This window comes from Cnephaeus nilssonii, assembly GCF_951640355.1.
Source record: "Cnephaeus nilssonii genome assembly, chromosome: 2".
Lineage (NCBI taxonomy): Eukaryota > Metazoa > Chordata > Mammalia > Chiroptera > Vespertilionidae > Cnephaeus > Cnephaeus nilssonii.
This window is the reverse complement of record NC_137073.1, coordinates 86,301,159-86,314,030: the sequence shown is the minus strand read 5'-3', so window position 1 is coordinate 86,314,030 and position 12,872 is coordinate 86,301,159. Positions and strand designations below refer to the sequence as shown.

Below are 12,872 nucleotides of genomic sequence, written 5' to 3'. Positions count from 1 at the left end.
TGAGGGTGACCTGAGGGGACACAGGAGAGGGGCGCTGATGATGACCAGCTCAGGTTGTGGATGGGAAACAGCCCAACTGCGACCCGGACAAGTCCAGAGCAACGGAAGAATAAAGATGCCGCACAACCTCAGACCAGCCCAAGAAAACCTGCTCTCCATGGTGGAAGGAAAAGAAAGCCACAGAGGCCAAGTGTGGGCAGTGATGCAGATGGGAACCTGTAATTTGAGGGGACAGATGGCGAGCCCCAGATTTCAGATGCTTCCGCTCTAAGGGGAGACAAAAAGTGGTGCCCGCCCTCCCACCCTGCTCAGAACTCCGCGTCAACTCAAGACAAGAACAAAGCAAGGTTGGCTGAGAACCGCTTTCTTAGGGTGAGTTTCTCAGTGCTGCTCTGTGTGTGAAAACCTGCAGCCTCCTGAAGGACAGCGTCGGGCATCGGCCGCACACCTGGCCTGCTGTGCGTTGCGTGCCGTGGCCCCAGAGCCACCGCTGCTAGTCACGTGGCCCTGGCAAGGCTGCACCAACTCTGTCACTCACCAGCAGAACAGGGAAACCTCAAGTAGGGTTTATGGGGCGGGGGGACAAATGGGGCCCATGTAAGAATCACATGGTGCACGAGGCAGGCGGCTGCCCTCATACCCACTGCGCTCATCCTTGGAGCACGTCAAGAAGCACTTTCTGAAATACCTGCCAGTTCCTGGCCGGTGTGGCTCAGTGGTTGAGCATCGACCCATGAACCAAAAGGTCACTGGTTCGATTCCCTGTCAGGGCATATGCCCAGGTTGTGAGCTTGATCCCTAATAGGGGACATGCAGGAGGCAGCCGATCAATGTTTCTCTCTCATCAATGTTTCTATCCCTCTCCCTTCCTCTCTCTCTAAAATAAATTTTAAAAAAAACATTAAAAACAAACAAAAAATAAAAAACACCAAAACTGTACTCTTGGCTTGAAATACCCCCAGTAACCTGTGAGGCCTTTATCCCATTGTTTGGATGAGGTGCCTGGACTGAGCACAGAATGGACTCACCCAGCCATTGCAGGTCAGCAAAGGCCAGGCCAGCGCAGAGTGCGGGGGCCGTGAGGATGTGAGCAGCTCCCTGGGACCCTGGTCTGTCACGGAGGGTTCAGCCTTGGTGCTTGGGAGCACCCCACTTCCTAAGGGTCTCCATGACTGAAGGGTTTATGCTGTGCAAACAAGGTGTCAACTCCAATTTCTTACAAAAATGAGGTGAAGGGTCTGCTTGGTAGATACACACAACTTAAGACCAAAGCCTTTGATCATTTTAACCTGACAGGTCCTCGTTCACTGGCTGGAAGTTGAGCTCCCAGTAATTATACTTGCTTCGTGTGCTAAGTAAACAACGAGCGGGGAAAACTGGAAAGGACGCAATCGGGACACGGCGAACACGGTTTCTCCATCTGTCCATCCAGCCCAAGAAATGGCCTCAATTGCCTTTCATTCCAAAAACGAAGCTGAAGCAAAGCTAGCTGGAACATTTGCCAGTTGTTCTTCAAAGGGAAATGAAAGAAGTCACGTGTCTCAGTAGAAACCATAACAAACCTGTGACAGGCTGGTGGGCCAGGAATTGGCTTTCTCTGCTGGACCTGCGTGGCTCCGCCTTCCTGACGCTGAAGGTGCGGAGGCTTCCCCGGCTCTCGTGCGGGCAGCCCGCTCTGTCCGTGCGCCCAGGAAGGGGCTACTAGTTGATGATGTTGCACTGTCTTATCATCACCGTCAGTTCTCTGATTTACTCTACGAAGTTGATGGCAAGGCTGCAGTTCATCCCCCAAGCCCAGTCTAGAGCAGCTGGTGTAACGGGCAGGGGGAGGCCTGGATGTAAGGACGAGGGCCTCTGCCATGTGGCCACCGTGTCCTCTGAGCAGTCCACTCTGTTCCCTTGAGAAGGAAGCAGCGTGGGACTGAATGGTGGGCCACAGGGTGGCCACGCCCTCCCTCCGAGCACTGGTGCCGAACACAGACACGCCGCTGAGTGGGTGCTGAGGCCCAAGTACAGAGGTGCGACTTGAGGAAGGCTGAGCCGGTTTGGCCGAGTTTATGCAAAGGGAAGAAAATTGAGCCAGAAACAGCCGATTCTGGCAGGACAGTGGTGTCCTCGCCGAGTGCTACCTGTCTTCCCCTGAGGTGAGGACCCCGGCCAGTCCATCTCAGAAAGGAGGGCCCAGCAGGGTGGGCCAGGCCCCAGCAGAGACCGGGCCTGCGAGGCGGAGAGTTTCCGGCTGGTATTTCTTTTCTTGGAAAATGGCTCCTTCGTGCTCCTGGGCGTCTAAACCCCTCCCTCGGATCGGGAGCCCCCCCCCGCCCCCCCGTTTGCTGTCCTTTCTGAGCCACTGAAGGGGCGCTCCCCATCCCCCTCTGCAGTGTTCCCAGAAGGCTCCTGCTGTCAGGATCACTGATGGCAATTGCTCAATTCGGGGCCTCCCGGGTGCCTGGAGGCAGAGAAAAGAACTCTTTCTGAAATGACTAAAAGGGAATGTTTTGTGTGTGTGTGTGTGTGTTGTTTTAAAGCAACAACCAACAGTGAGATCTAGCCCCTTAGTTGGGTTTGGGGCCGTCCCTGCTAGTGGGATCCAAAGCCACTCAGACGTCGTCAGCCCTTTTTCCTCAAGTGGGGGACTGTGGCCGAGCTGCCTGAGACTTCAGGTGTGGGCAGGAGAGACGGGGTGACAGGCTGTGTGCGGTGGAGTCAGCAGTGATGAGGCCTGAGCCCATGGAGGCCAGAGCTGACAGCTGGGGCAGGAGGGACACGGAGACTCTGCCCGGGGAGCTGACCGGTAGGGAAAACATAGACCCCGGCAACAGAAGCAAGGCAGTGGCCCTTGCTCTGCAAGAGGGAGAAGCCGCTGCACGCTGGGTTGTCGACACCCGCAAGCCCACAGCTACCTTGCAAGGCCAGTCGCGTTTCTGAGCCCTTTCCATCTGCCCACAGCCGTGCACAGGACTGATGGGGAGTGGCCATCTCGTCATTGTGTGTCCAGGCGAAATCAGAGAGAGCATGGTGGCCGTGGGCCAACACATCTGGGCAGACACTGGGAAGCTCAGCCACACACATGCGTGTGTGAGACTGTGTGTGTGCAATCACATGCACTTGATTGTGTGCATGTGGTTGTGTGCATACAATTGTGTGTGGTTGTCTGTGTGTCCCAGGCCTGCCCAGTGGAAGCCAAGTCCTGCCATCTGTCCGTCCTGTTGGAGTCTTTCTGGCACAGTCCCTCCTGTCTTCAGGAGGAAAGCTGAACTAAACACACAGGGTGTGGGTACTCAGTTTCCTAAGAATTGGGTAACTTGGACTTAGGTTCTCTTGACTGACACAGGGACCGTGACATGCAGAGTGCCACCAGCCACATCACCCACATACCACACCCCCTGTGAGCAGGGCCCCAATCCCACAGGCTGGAGCTTCTCACATAGATGCACCCACCACCCGAAGTGACAGGGGACACCAGTCGATACGGTAAATGAGGGAAGAAGAGTCCTCACCCGCTCCCAGGACAGCTGCAGGCTCAGCTTGGGGTCACAGGGCCAGAGAGAATCATGCTGGTATTTTCTGCTAAGTCTGAAGATGTGCTCTGGGCTCAGCCAACTCACTGCCCGGTCAGGCAGAGAGGCCCCAGCGTCCTCTAAGCCAGGCACGCAGCTGTGTGATTCTGAAAACGCGGATGAAGTCAGAGCAAATGCTCCCTCCACTGAAACTTTCCATGGAGCCACCCGGGGTCACAGAGTCTGGGGTGGGGGAAGGGCACTGGCTGGCAGGTGGCAGCCTGTCCCAGGGGACATGTGGGATGGGTGTGTCCATCAAAGGTGATCTATGATGATGCAGTTCTGTGTCCAGAATATTTTATCTTTTCAAAAAGATAAATACACGAGGACTATGAGAAACTGTTTAAAAGCTGTGAATGCCTGAAACTTATAAGCCTAGGACCTAGGTCAGGTCATAGGCCCTAGGTGTTCCCTGCCTGAGCTTTATGCTGTACTTTCTTTTCTTCCTTTTTTTGTTAATCCTCACCTGAGGATATTTTCCCATTGATTTTTAGGGAGAGTGTTAGAGAGAGGGAAAGACAGAGAAAGAAACATCAATGTGAGAGAAACACATCGATTGGTTGCCTCTTGCATGTGCCCCGACCAGGGCCTGGGCCAGGGAGGAGCCTGCAACCAAGGTACATGCCCTTGACCAGAATCGAACTCGAGACCTTTTGGTCCACAGGTCGATACTCTATCCACTGAGCCAAACCGGCTAGAGCATTGAGGGTGAGCCTTTCAAAGAGATACTTGCCCAGCCCAGCCTAGGGACCAGCCAGCCTGCGGAGGTGAGCCAGGTGTTGCCCATCTTCTTGATGAGTTTCACCTCCTCACCCCGGAAGTGGTTCTGCAGGAAGTCACAGAGCTGAGGGCCTGAGTGGGTAGAACTCAGGGCCTGCAGCTCCAAAAGGGCCTGGTTCAGGTTCCTCTCCAAGGTCAGAGTGGTTTCCATGGCATCCTGAGTTTTGCCCCAGTCATCTTGGGACGGCTTCAGCACATCCGGGAAGAGAATGCGGCCACAGCACTGGTTTTGCACCTTTAAGAGATGCACAGCAAAAAAAAAAAAAAAAGAGAGAGAGATGCTCAGCACCCTTGCACTTCTTCTGCCCCAACTCTCAGAAGAAGTGGCCCACGCCCTGGAGTGCCACATCCTCACCATGGAGGTCGAAATAGAAGCCCAGAGAGAGGTAGGCGTGGGCGGCCCGCAGATGAAGGTCGGCCAGGCGGTTGACCACAGCCTCCACCTCGGTGGAATAATTCTGACGAATTTGGGAGCTCATGGTTGTTCGGCAGCAAGAAGTTAAGGTAGAAAAAACAATAGTGTGTTGGCTGGTCTTAGAGGTGTTCTGAAGATGGTGACTGCATAAGATGCTGGAGAGTGGCCAGAGGCTGAAAGGGGCATCCCTGGGTCTGTTCCGTCCAAACACTATTGAAGCAATAGTTATGAAGTTATAAAAATTAGCTTGCCCATCCAAGCCACTGGCTGAGGTACCTGGGGAGGGGAAGAGGGTGGCATAGAAGGTGTGAGAGTAAAGAGAAGGTCCTATGCTCTTAGGGTAGAAAACTCTCAGAGTCTTTCTGTGTTTTGAACTTTGAACTTTGCAACTATTGGTGACAGCAAGTTTATTAAATCACTTCAAGAGTTGAAATAGCCTGACAGGATGTGGCTCAGTGGTTGAGCATCAACCCAGGAAGCAGGAGGTCACCGGTTCAATTCCTGATCAGGTCATATGCCCAGGTTGCAGGCTTGCTCCCTGGTGAGGGGCCTGCAGGAGGCGGCGGATCAATGATTCTTTCTCATCATTGATGTTTCTATCTCTCTCTCCCTCTCCCTTCATCTTTGAAATCAACAAAAAATATATTAAAAATCAAATCAAATCAAAATCCTTAAAAAAAAAAAAAAGTTGAACCTTAGCTGGTTTGGTTCAGTGAATAGAGCATCAGCCTACGGACTGAAGGGTCCCAGGTTCGATTCTGGTCAAGGGCACATGCCCGGGTTGCGGGCTCGATCCCCAGTAGGAGGCATGTAGGAGGCAGCCAATCAATGATTCTCTCTTATCATTGATGTTTCTATCTCTTTCTCCCTCTTCTCCCTTTCTCTCTGAAATCAACAAAAAAATAAAAAAAATAAAAAAAATAAAAATCCAGCCATTGTGTTTAAAAAAAAAAAAAAGAGTTGAAATATTTCAGAAGCCCTGGTCTCAAAGGAAAATTAAAATTTCATACTTGGGCAGTAGTTCATTTTAAAACACAAAACAAAAGAATTCTTTTTTAATCCTAAGAATTATTTAACACCCCAAACGCTGTCTTGAATCATGAGCTCCATCAGACTTGACATCACCTAGACTTGCATCCAGAACCTCCCTGTGGGATCTCTTCAGGCGTGTGCTAGGTTCCTGTGAAAGCTCTGTTTAAATATGAACTTCATACCACACTGTCAGTGTTTGTCTTAATAAAACTACATACATTTATTTTTTAAAGTTTTCTAGTGCACATAGTAACTTAGGTGAGAGGGAAAGAAAGCTTTCCAGTCACTAATGATACTCATCAGATATGGAGAGTATGTATCCAGTATTAATGATAACTTGGGTGATAGAGAAAGACGGTTTCCAGTAATAAACGATAGCACCAGTGATAGAAAAAAGGTTTCTAGTCATAGATGATAACTCACGTGATAAAGAAGGTTTCCATTAATAAATTAAGTCAGATGATACAGAATAAAGGTTTCCAGTCATAAATGAGACAGAGAAGCAGGTTTTGTGTCATAAACAATAAGTGAAGTAATAGAGAAGGAAGGATTCTAGACATGAATGATAATTCACATGATAGAAAACTCAGGCAATATATAGAGAGGGTTCTTAGTCATAAAGAATAAATCAGATGATAGAAAAGAAAGATTTCTCATCATAAATGATAAATAGGGTGAGAGAGGGAAAGTTTCTGATATACATAATTCAGTTAATAGAGGAAGAAGATTTCCAGTCATAAATGACAGGGTGATACAGAAAAAAGTTTTCCATTTATAAATAATTACTCAGTTGACAGAGAAAGATTCAGTCATAAAAGATAAATAAGATGATAGAAAAAGAGTGTTTCAGTTATAAATTATAACTAAGGCGATAGAGAAAGAATGTTTCAAGTTATAAATAGTAACTCATGGGACAGAGAGCGAGGTTTGAAGTCAGAAAAGGTAAGTGAAGTTATCTGGGACACGTCTCTTTGTCTCCTCGTGTTGGCTGCCTCCCTGTGTTGTTCCTATGTATTAGGTAGAGCTGCCATGTCTCCCAGGCTTGGTCGAGTGGCCTCTTGTAGTAGGTGTCCTGTAGGGTCCTGTGGCAGAGCCCCCCTGGTCACCCGAGCTGGGCACTCCAAGGGCACCCTCTGTGTGGGCTGTGGACACCTGCTGTTGCAGTTGAACCTTGATTGCTGTTGGCACCTCAATGGGAGGGATTTACCCCCAGGATGATTGGTGTGAGGACCAGCTGTGCAGGGGCCAACACCATGGAGCAGAATTTACTTCAGCAGGGCTCTGGTGCCTACTGAGCCCACCCCTTGAGTGTGTCCCTTGTGGAGGAGGTTGAATGGCGTTTTGACGTTCACATCAAAATTACAACTAAACTATAGAACAGCCATCTTTCAGAACTACCTGGAATCTAGCTGAACAGAAGTCCTGCCACTATGGATATAAAGAGGAACAACATCAATACTGGTAGGAGGGGTGGAGACAAGGAATGGGCTGGCCCCACACCCATATGTGTTGGATAAAAGTAGGGAGGGATATCTTGGATGCAGATGTCCCCCTCCCTGGGGAGTGAGGGGTCCCAGCTCCATAGCAGGAACCCCAGCCCAGGTTTCCAGTGCCAGGAAGAGAACTCCCCATGACTTCTGGCTTTATAAACAAACTTGGATTGTAGCTGAGCAAGACAAAGGGCTGCAGGAGTCCCAGACAGCTCCTCTTAAAGGGCCCATGTGTGGACTTACTCAGACTCACTAGCTCCAAGCTCCAGTGCTGGGGCACCAGGGACATATGGGGAGGAACCTGGCAGGGGAGGGGGAGAGAGCTGGAGGGGCAGCTTTCTTCGAAACAGAAGTGCTGTCAGAGGCCATTGCTCCTTTTCTGGGCCCTCCCCCACAGAGCCAGCAGGAGGGCACCATATCTGAGTCTCCATCAACCTGGCTAACACTGTTCCCCCTGCCCTGGTGGTTCCCTGAGACTCCACCCCACCCAACTTGCAGCCTCACCCAGGCTGTTTCCAGTGGCTTTTCCATACAAATGGCCTGTCTTGGTTTATGCTTAGAACTTCCCTAAAAGCGTGCTGCATACTTCCTACTAAGTGGCCCCAGACCCAGCATTAGTAGCAGCTGGCCTTGGTTTGCAGCTTGGCCGCTCCTGGCACCTCCAAGCCCAGCACAGTAGTAGCTATCTGCAGATTGCTTTGTAGCTCATGCTGGGTGGCCCCTGGCAGGGCATCGCTGGTGGCTGACCTTGGCCTGTACCTCTTGAGATGCCCCAGAGCCAACATATCCTGTGGACAGGACGGCTCCAGACCACGTCAAAATGCCATTCAAAAAAATGTTTCAATTGTAAAAAATAACAGGCAATAAAAATAAAGGTATCCAGGCATAAGTGATGAGTCAAGGGATGAAGAAAAAAGGAAGCCAGTCATCAATGATAACTCAGGTTATAGAGCAGGGGTGGGGAACCTCTTTTCTGCCAAGGGCCATTTGGATATTTACAACATCATCCCCGGGCCATACAAAATTATCAACTTAAGCATTAGCCTGCTATATTTGGTCAAACATTTCATTAGCTCACCCCTAATGCCTTGGCAGGGCCAGACCAAATGATTTTTCAGGCCTTATATAGTCTGTGGGCCTGACGTTCCCCACCCCTGTTATAGAGAAAGAAGATTTTTCAGTCATAATGATAAATCAAAAGATATAGAAAGAAAAAAATTCAGTCATAAGTGATAAATAAGATGCTAGAGAAAAATTTTCTAGTCATAAAAGACAACCAACATGAAAAAATTTTCTAGTCATAAAGGGAACCATGAGGTTCCATCATAAATGATAACTCAGTCAATATAAAAATGTTTTCAGTCATAAATGGTAACTCAGGTTATAGATGAAGAAGGTGTTCAGTCATAAATGATGACTCAGGTGATAAACGATATTTATAGTCACAAATGATCATTTAAGGGATAGAAAACAAAATATTTTTAGACATAAATGATGACTCAGGTTATTACAGGTGAAGGTTTTCAGTCATAAATAATAACTAAGGTTACAGAGAAAATAGATTTTCAGTCATAAGTTGTTATTCAGGTTATAAGGAAGAAGATTTTAAGTCATAAATGATAACACAAATGACAGAGAACATAATTGCTTCAGTCATAAATGATCTCAGGTTATACGAAAAGAATGATTCCATTCATAAATGATAACACAAGTTGAGAACAACATACCCAATAATAAGTTATAATTCAGATGAGGAAGGACAAAATGTTTTCAGTTATAAAGGATAATTCCTCAGGTTAAAATGAAAGAAGGTTTTTAGTCATAACGATAAATCAGGTGATAGTGGAAGAATGTTTCCTGTCATAAATTATAACTCACTAGAGGCCCGATGCAAGAAATTCATGCAAGAGGCTCGGCTCTCGCAGCCCTGGCTTCGTCTGGAATGTCATTCGGCTGTCAGGTCTAATTAGCATATTTTGCTTTTATTATTATAGATGTGATAAACATTTCTAGCTATAAATAATAACTGATGTGGTAAAGAACAAATTTTTTTCAGTCATAAATAACTCAGGTAATAGTGGAAGAAGGTTTTCAGTCATAAATAATGAGGCAGGTTATAGAAGAAAAATGTTTTGTCATAATTGATAACTCAGGTTATAGAGGAAGAATGTTTCCTGTCACCAGCTGACAGAGAAACATATACAGTAATAAATGATGATTGAGGTGATAGAGCACAAAATGTTTTCAGTTGTAAATGATAACACAGGTAATAGAGAAACAACATTTCTAGTCATAGATTATAATTCAGATGATAGAGGACAAAATGTTTCCAGTCATAAGGTTATAGCAGAAGGTTTTCAGCCATAAATGATAACTCCAGTTATAGAGGAAGAATATTTCTAATCACAAATAAAAACACAGGTGATAGTGAAACATTTTCAGGTATAAATTATTATCAGATGATAGAGTACATAAATGCCAACTCAGGTTATACAGTAAGAAGATTTCTAGTCATAAACGATAACTCTGGAGAAAGAGAACACAATGTTGTTAATAACAAATGATAACTCAGGTGATAGATAAGCATTTCTTGTAATAAATGCTATTTAAGATGATAGAGAACAAAATGTTTGCTGTCATAAATGATAACTCAGATGATTTTTAAAAAAGGCTTTCTGTCATAAATAATAATTCAGGTTATAGAGGAAGAAGATATTTTTGTAATAAATGACAACTTAGGTGATAAGGGAAGAATGTTTCCAGTCATAAATGATAACTCAAGTGACCTGTTACAAATGATAAATAAGATGATAAAGAAACATTTCCCACCATAAATGACAATTCAGTTGATGGAGAACAAACTGTTTTGTCATAAATGATACATCTGACTAGTGTTTCCAGTCATAAATAATATCTCAGTTATAGAGGGAAAAGATTTTTAGTCATAAAGGATAACTCAGGTGATAGAGAACAAAATATTTTCAGTCATATATGGTAGCTCAGGTGACACTGGAAGAATGTTTCCAGTCACAAATAATAACACAGGTGAGAGAGAAAGAACCATTCCAGGTATAAATTATTATTCAGATGATAGAGGTCAAAATGTTTCCATCATAAATGATAACTCAGGGAATAGACGAAGAAAGTTTCCAGTCATAAATAACAAGTGAGGCGATGTAGGAAAAATGTCAGTAATTAATGACATATCAATTGGGAGAGTACCAAGTATTTTGTCATAAATGAAAACTCAGTTTATAGAGGAGGAAGGTTTAGTCGTAAATGACTACTCAGGTTTTAGAGATAGGTTTTCAGTCATACATGACAACTCACATTAGAGCAGTGGTTCTCAACCTTTCTAATGCCGTGACCCTGTAATACAGTTCCTCATGTTGTGGTGACCCCCAACCATAAAATTATTTTCGTTGCTACTTCATTACTGTAATTTTGCTACTGTTATGAATCGTAATGTAAATATCTGTGTTTTCCGATGGTCTTAGGCAACCCTGCTAGCGGTTCTCAACCTGTGGGTCGCGACCCACAGGTTGAGAACCGCTAGCAGGGTTGCCTAAGACCATCGGAAAACACAGATATTTACATTACAGTTTTTATTTTCTAAATCCTCACCTGAGGATATGTTTTTTTAACATGATTTTTAGAGAGAGAGGAAGGAAGAGAGAAAGATGGATCAGTTGCCTCCCATACGCACTCCACCCGAGGATTGAACCCATAACCTGTGTATGTGCCCTGACTGGGAATCGAACCCACAACCTTTTGGTGTATGGGACGATGCTCCAACCAACTGCACCACCCAGCCAGAGAGAGGACAAAAAAGTTTTCAGTCATAAATGGTAACTCAGGTTATAGTGGAAGAAGGTTTTCAGTAATAAATGGTAAGTCAGGTTATAGAGTAAAAAGATTCCCAGTCATAAATGATAACTCTGGAGAAAGAACATAATGTTTTCAATCATAAATGATAACTCAGGTAATAGACAAACAGTTTTAGTCATAAATGTTATTTAAGATGACAGAGAACAAAATGTTTTCAGTAATGCTAACTCTGATGATTGAAAAAGAAGATTTTTTTTCCCATCGTAAATGGTAACTGGGGTTATAGAGAACATTTTTTTGTCATAAATGACAACTCAGATGATATAGGAAAAATGTTTCCAGTCATAAATGATAACTCAGGTTATAGGGGAAGAATGTTGCCTGTCTTAAGTAATAAATAAGTTGACAGAAAAACATTTTCATTCATAAATGACAACTTAGTTGATAGAGAACAATATTAAGTCATAAATTAGAGAGTGAGAGGAAGTCATGAAATTAAGAGAGAGAATGTTTCCCATCCTATATAATAAAAGGGTAATATGCAAATAGACCAAACAGCAGAACAATCGAACAACCAAAGCATAATATGCTAATAATATGCTAAGGCTTTTAAGCTGCTCGCTATGATGTGCACTGACCACCAGGGGGCAGATGCTCAGACCTGTAGGTTAGCTTGCTGCTGGGTCCGGCCGATCAGGACTGAGCAAGACAGGCCAGACACCCTGAAGCCCTCCCATGGTCCCTCCCTGGCCCAATCGTGCACCAGTGGGGTCCCTCAGCCTGGCCTACACGCTTTCGCAATCCGGGACCCTCCAGGAATGTTGGAGGGCCAGTTTCAGCCCGATCCCGAAGGCCACTCTCCTTGGAAGGGTGCTGGGGCAGGGCTCATGGCTGGTGAGCGCTGCTGTGCAGCGCGAGCCTCTCCCAATGGGGACTGATTGGGCGCGAGCCCGCAGCAGGCACAGTGGGGCCTGGATGAGTGGGAGCGGCAGATAGGAGCTGCAGGCAGCATTGGACTGTGGGTTTTGGCCCGATCCCTGCAGGCCACCCAGAATTCGTGCACTGGGCCTCTAGTCATAAATAAAAACTCAGGTAGTAGAAGAAAAAGATTTCCAGTCATAAATGTTACCTCAGGTAATAGAGAACAAAATGTTTTCAGTAATAAATGGTAATTCAGATTAGAGGGAGAAGGTTTCCAGTCAAATTTGTAACTCAGGTGATAGAGAATAAAATGTTTTCAGTCATAATGATAACTCAGCTGATTGAGGAAGAATGTCTCAAGTCATAAGTGATAACTCAGGTGATAGAGATACAACATTTCCAGTCACAAATGATAATTCAGGTGACACAAAACGTTTTCAATAATATGATAACTAAAGCTTTGGAGGAAGAAGGTTTTTCGTCATAAATATAATTCAGGTTATAGAGAAAAACATTGAGGTACTTGAGAATCAAAATTTGAGGTCAGAAATAATAATTCAGGTAATAGAACAAAATATTTTCAATCATAAGTAGTAACTCGGGTTATAGAGGAGGAAGGTTTTCCGTCATAATGACAACTCGGGTTTTAGGGGAAGGATTTTTCAGTCATAAAAGATAACTGGTGATAAAGCAAGAATGTATTCAGTCATAAACGATAACTCAGGTGAAAGTAAAATATTTCAAATCCTAAATGAGAATTCAGGTGACAGAAAACAAAATGTTTCCAGTCTTTGTTTTACTCAGGTTATAGAGAACAACTGTTTTTAGTCATAAATGATAACTCAG

The 12,872-nt window shown here is 45.4% G+C and overlaps 1 pseudogene across 1 annotated transcript; it reads right to left on the bottom strand.

Moving 5' to 3' along the window:
• Window positions 1–4,303: 4,303 nt before the first annotated feature.
• Window positions 4,304–4,819, bottom strand: LOC307115433 (ferritin light chain-like; annotated as a pseudogene). The gene has a single exon. The product of its transcript is annotated as a ferritin light chain-like (transcript).
• Between the last annotated feature and the right edge of the window lie 8,053 nt (window positions 4,820–12,872).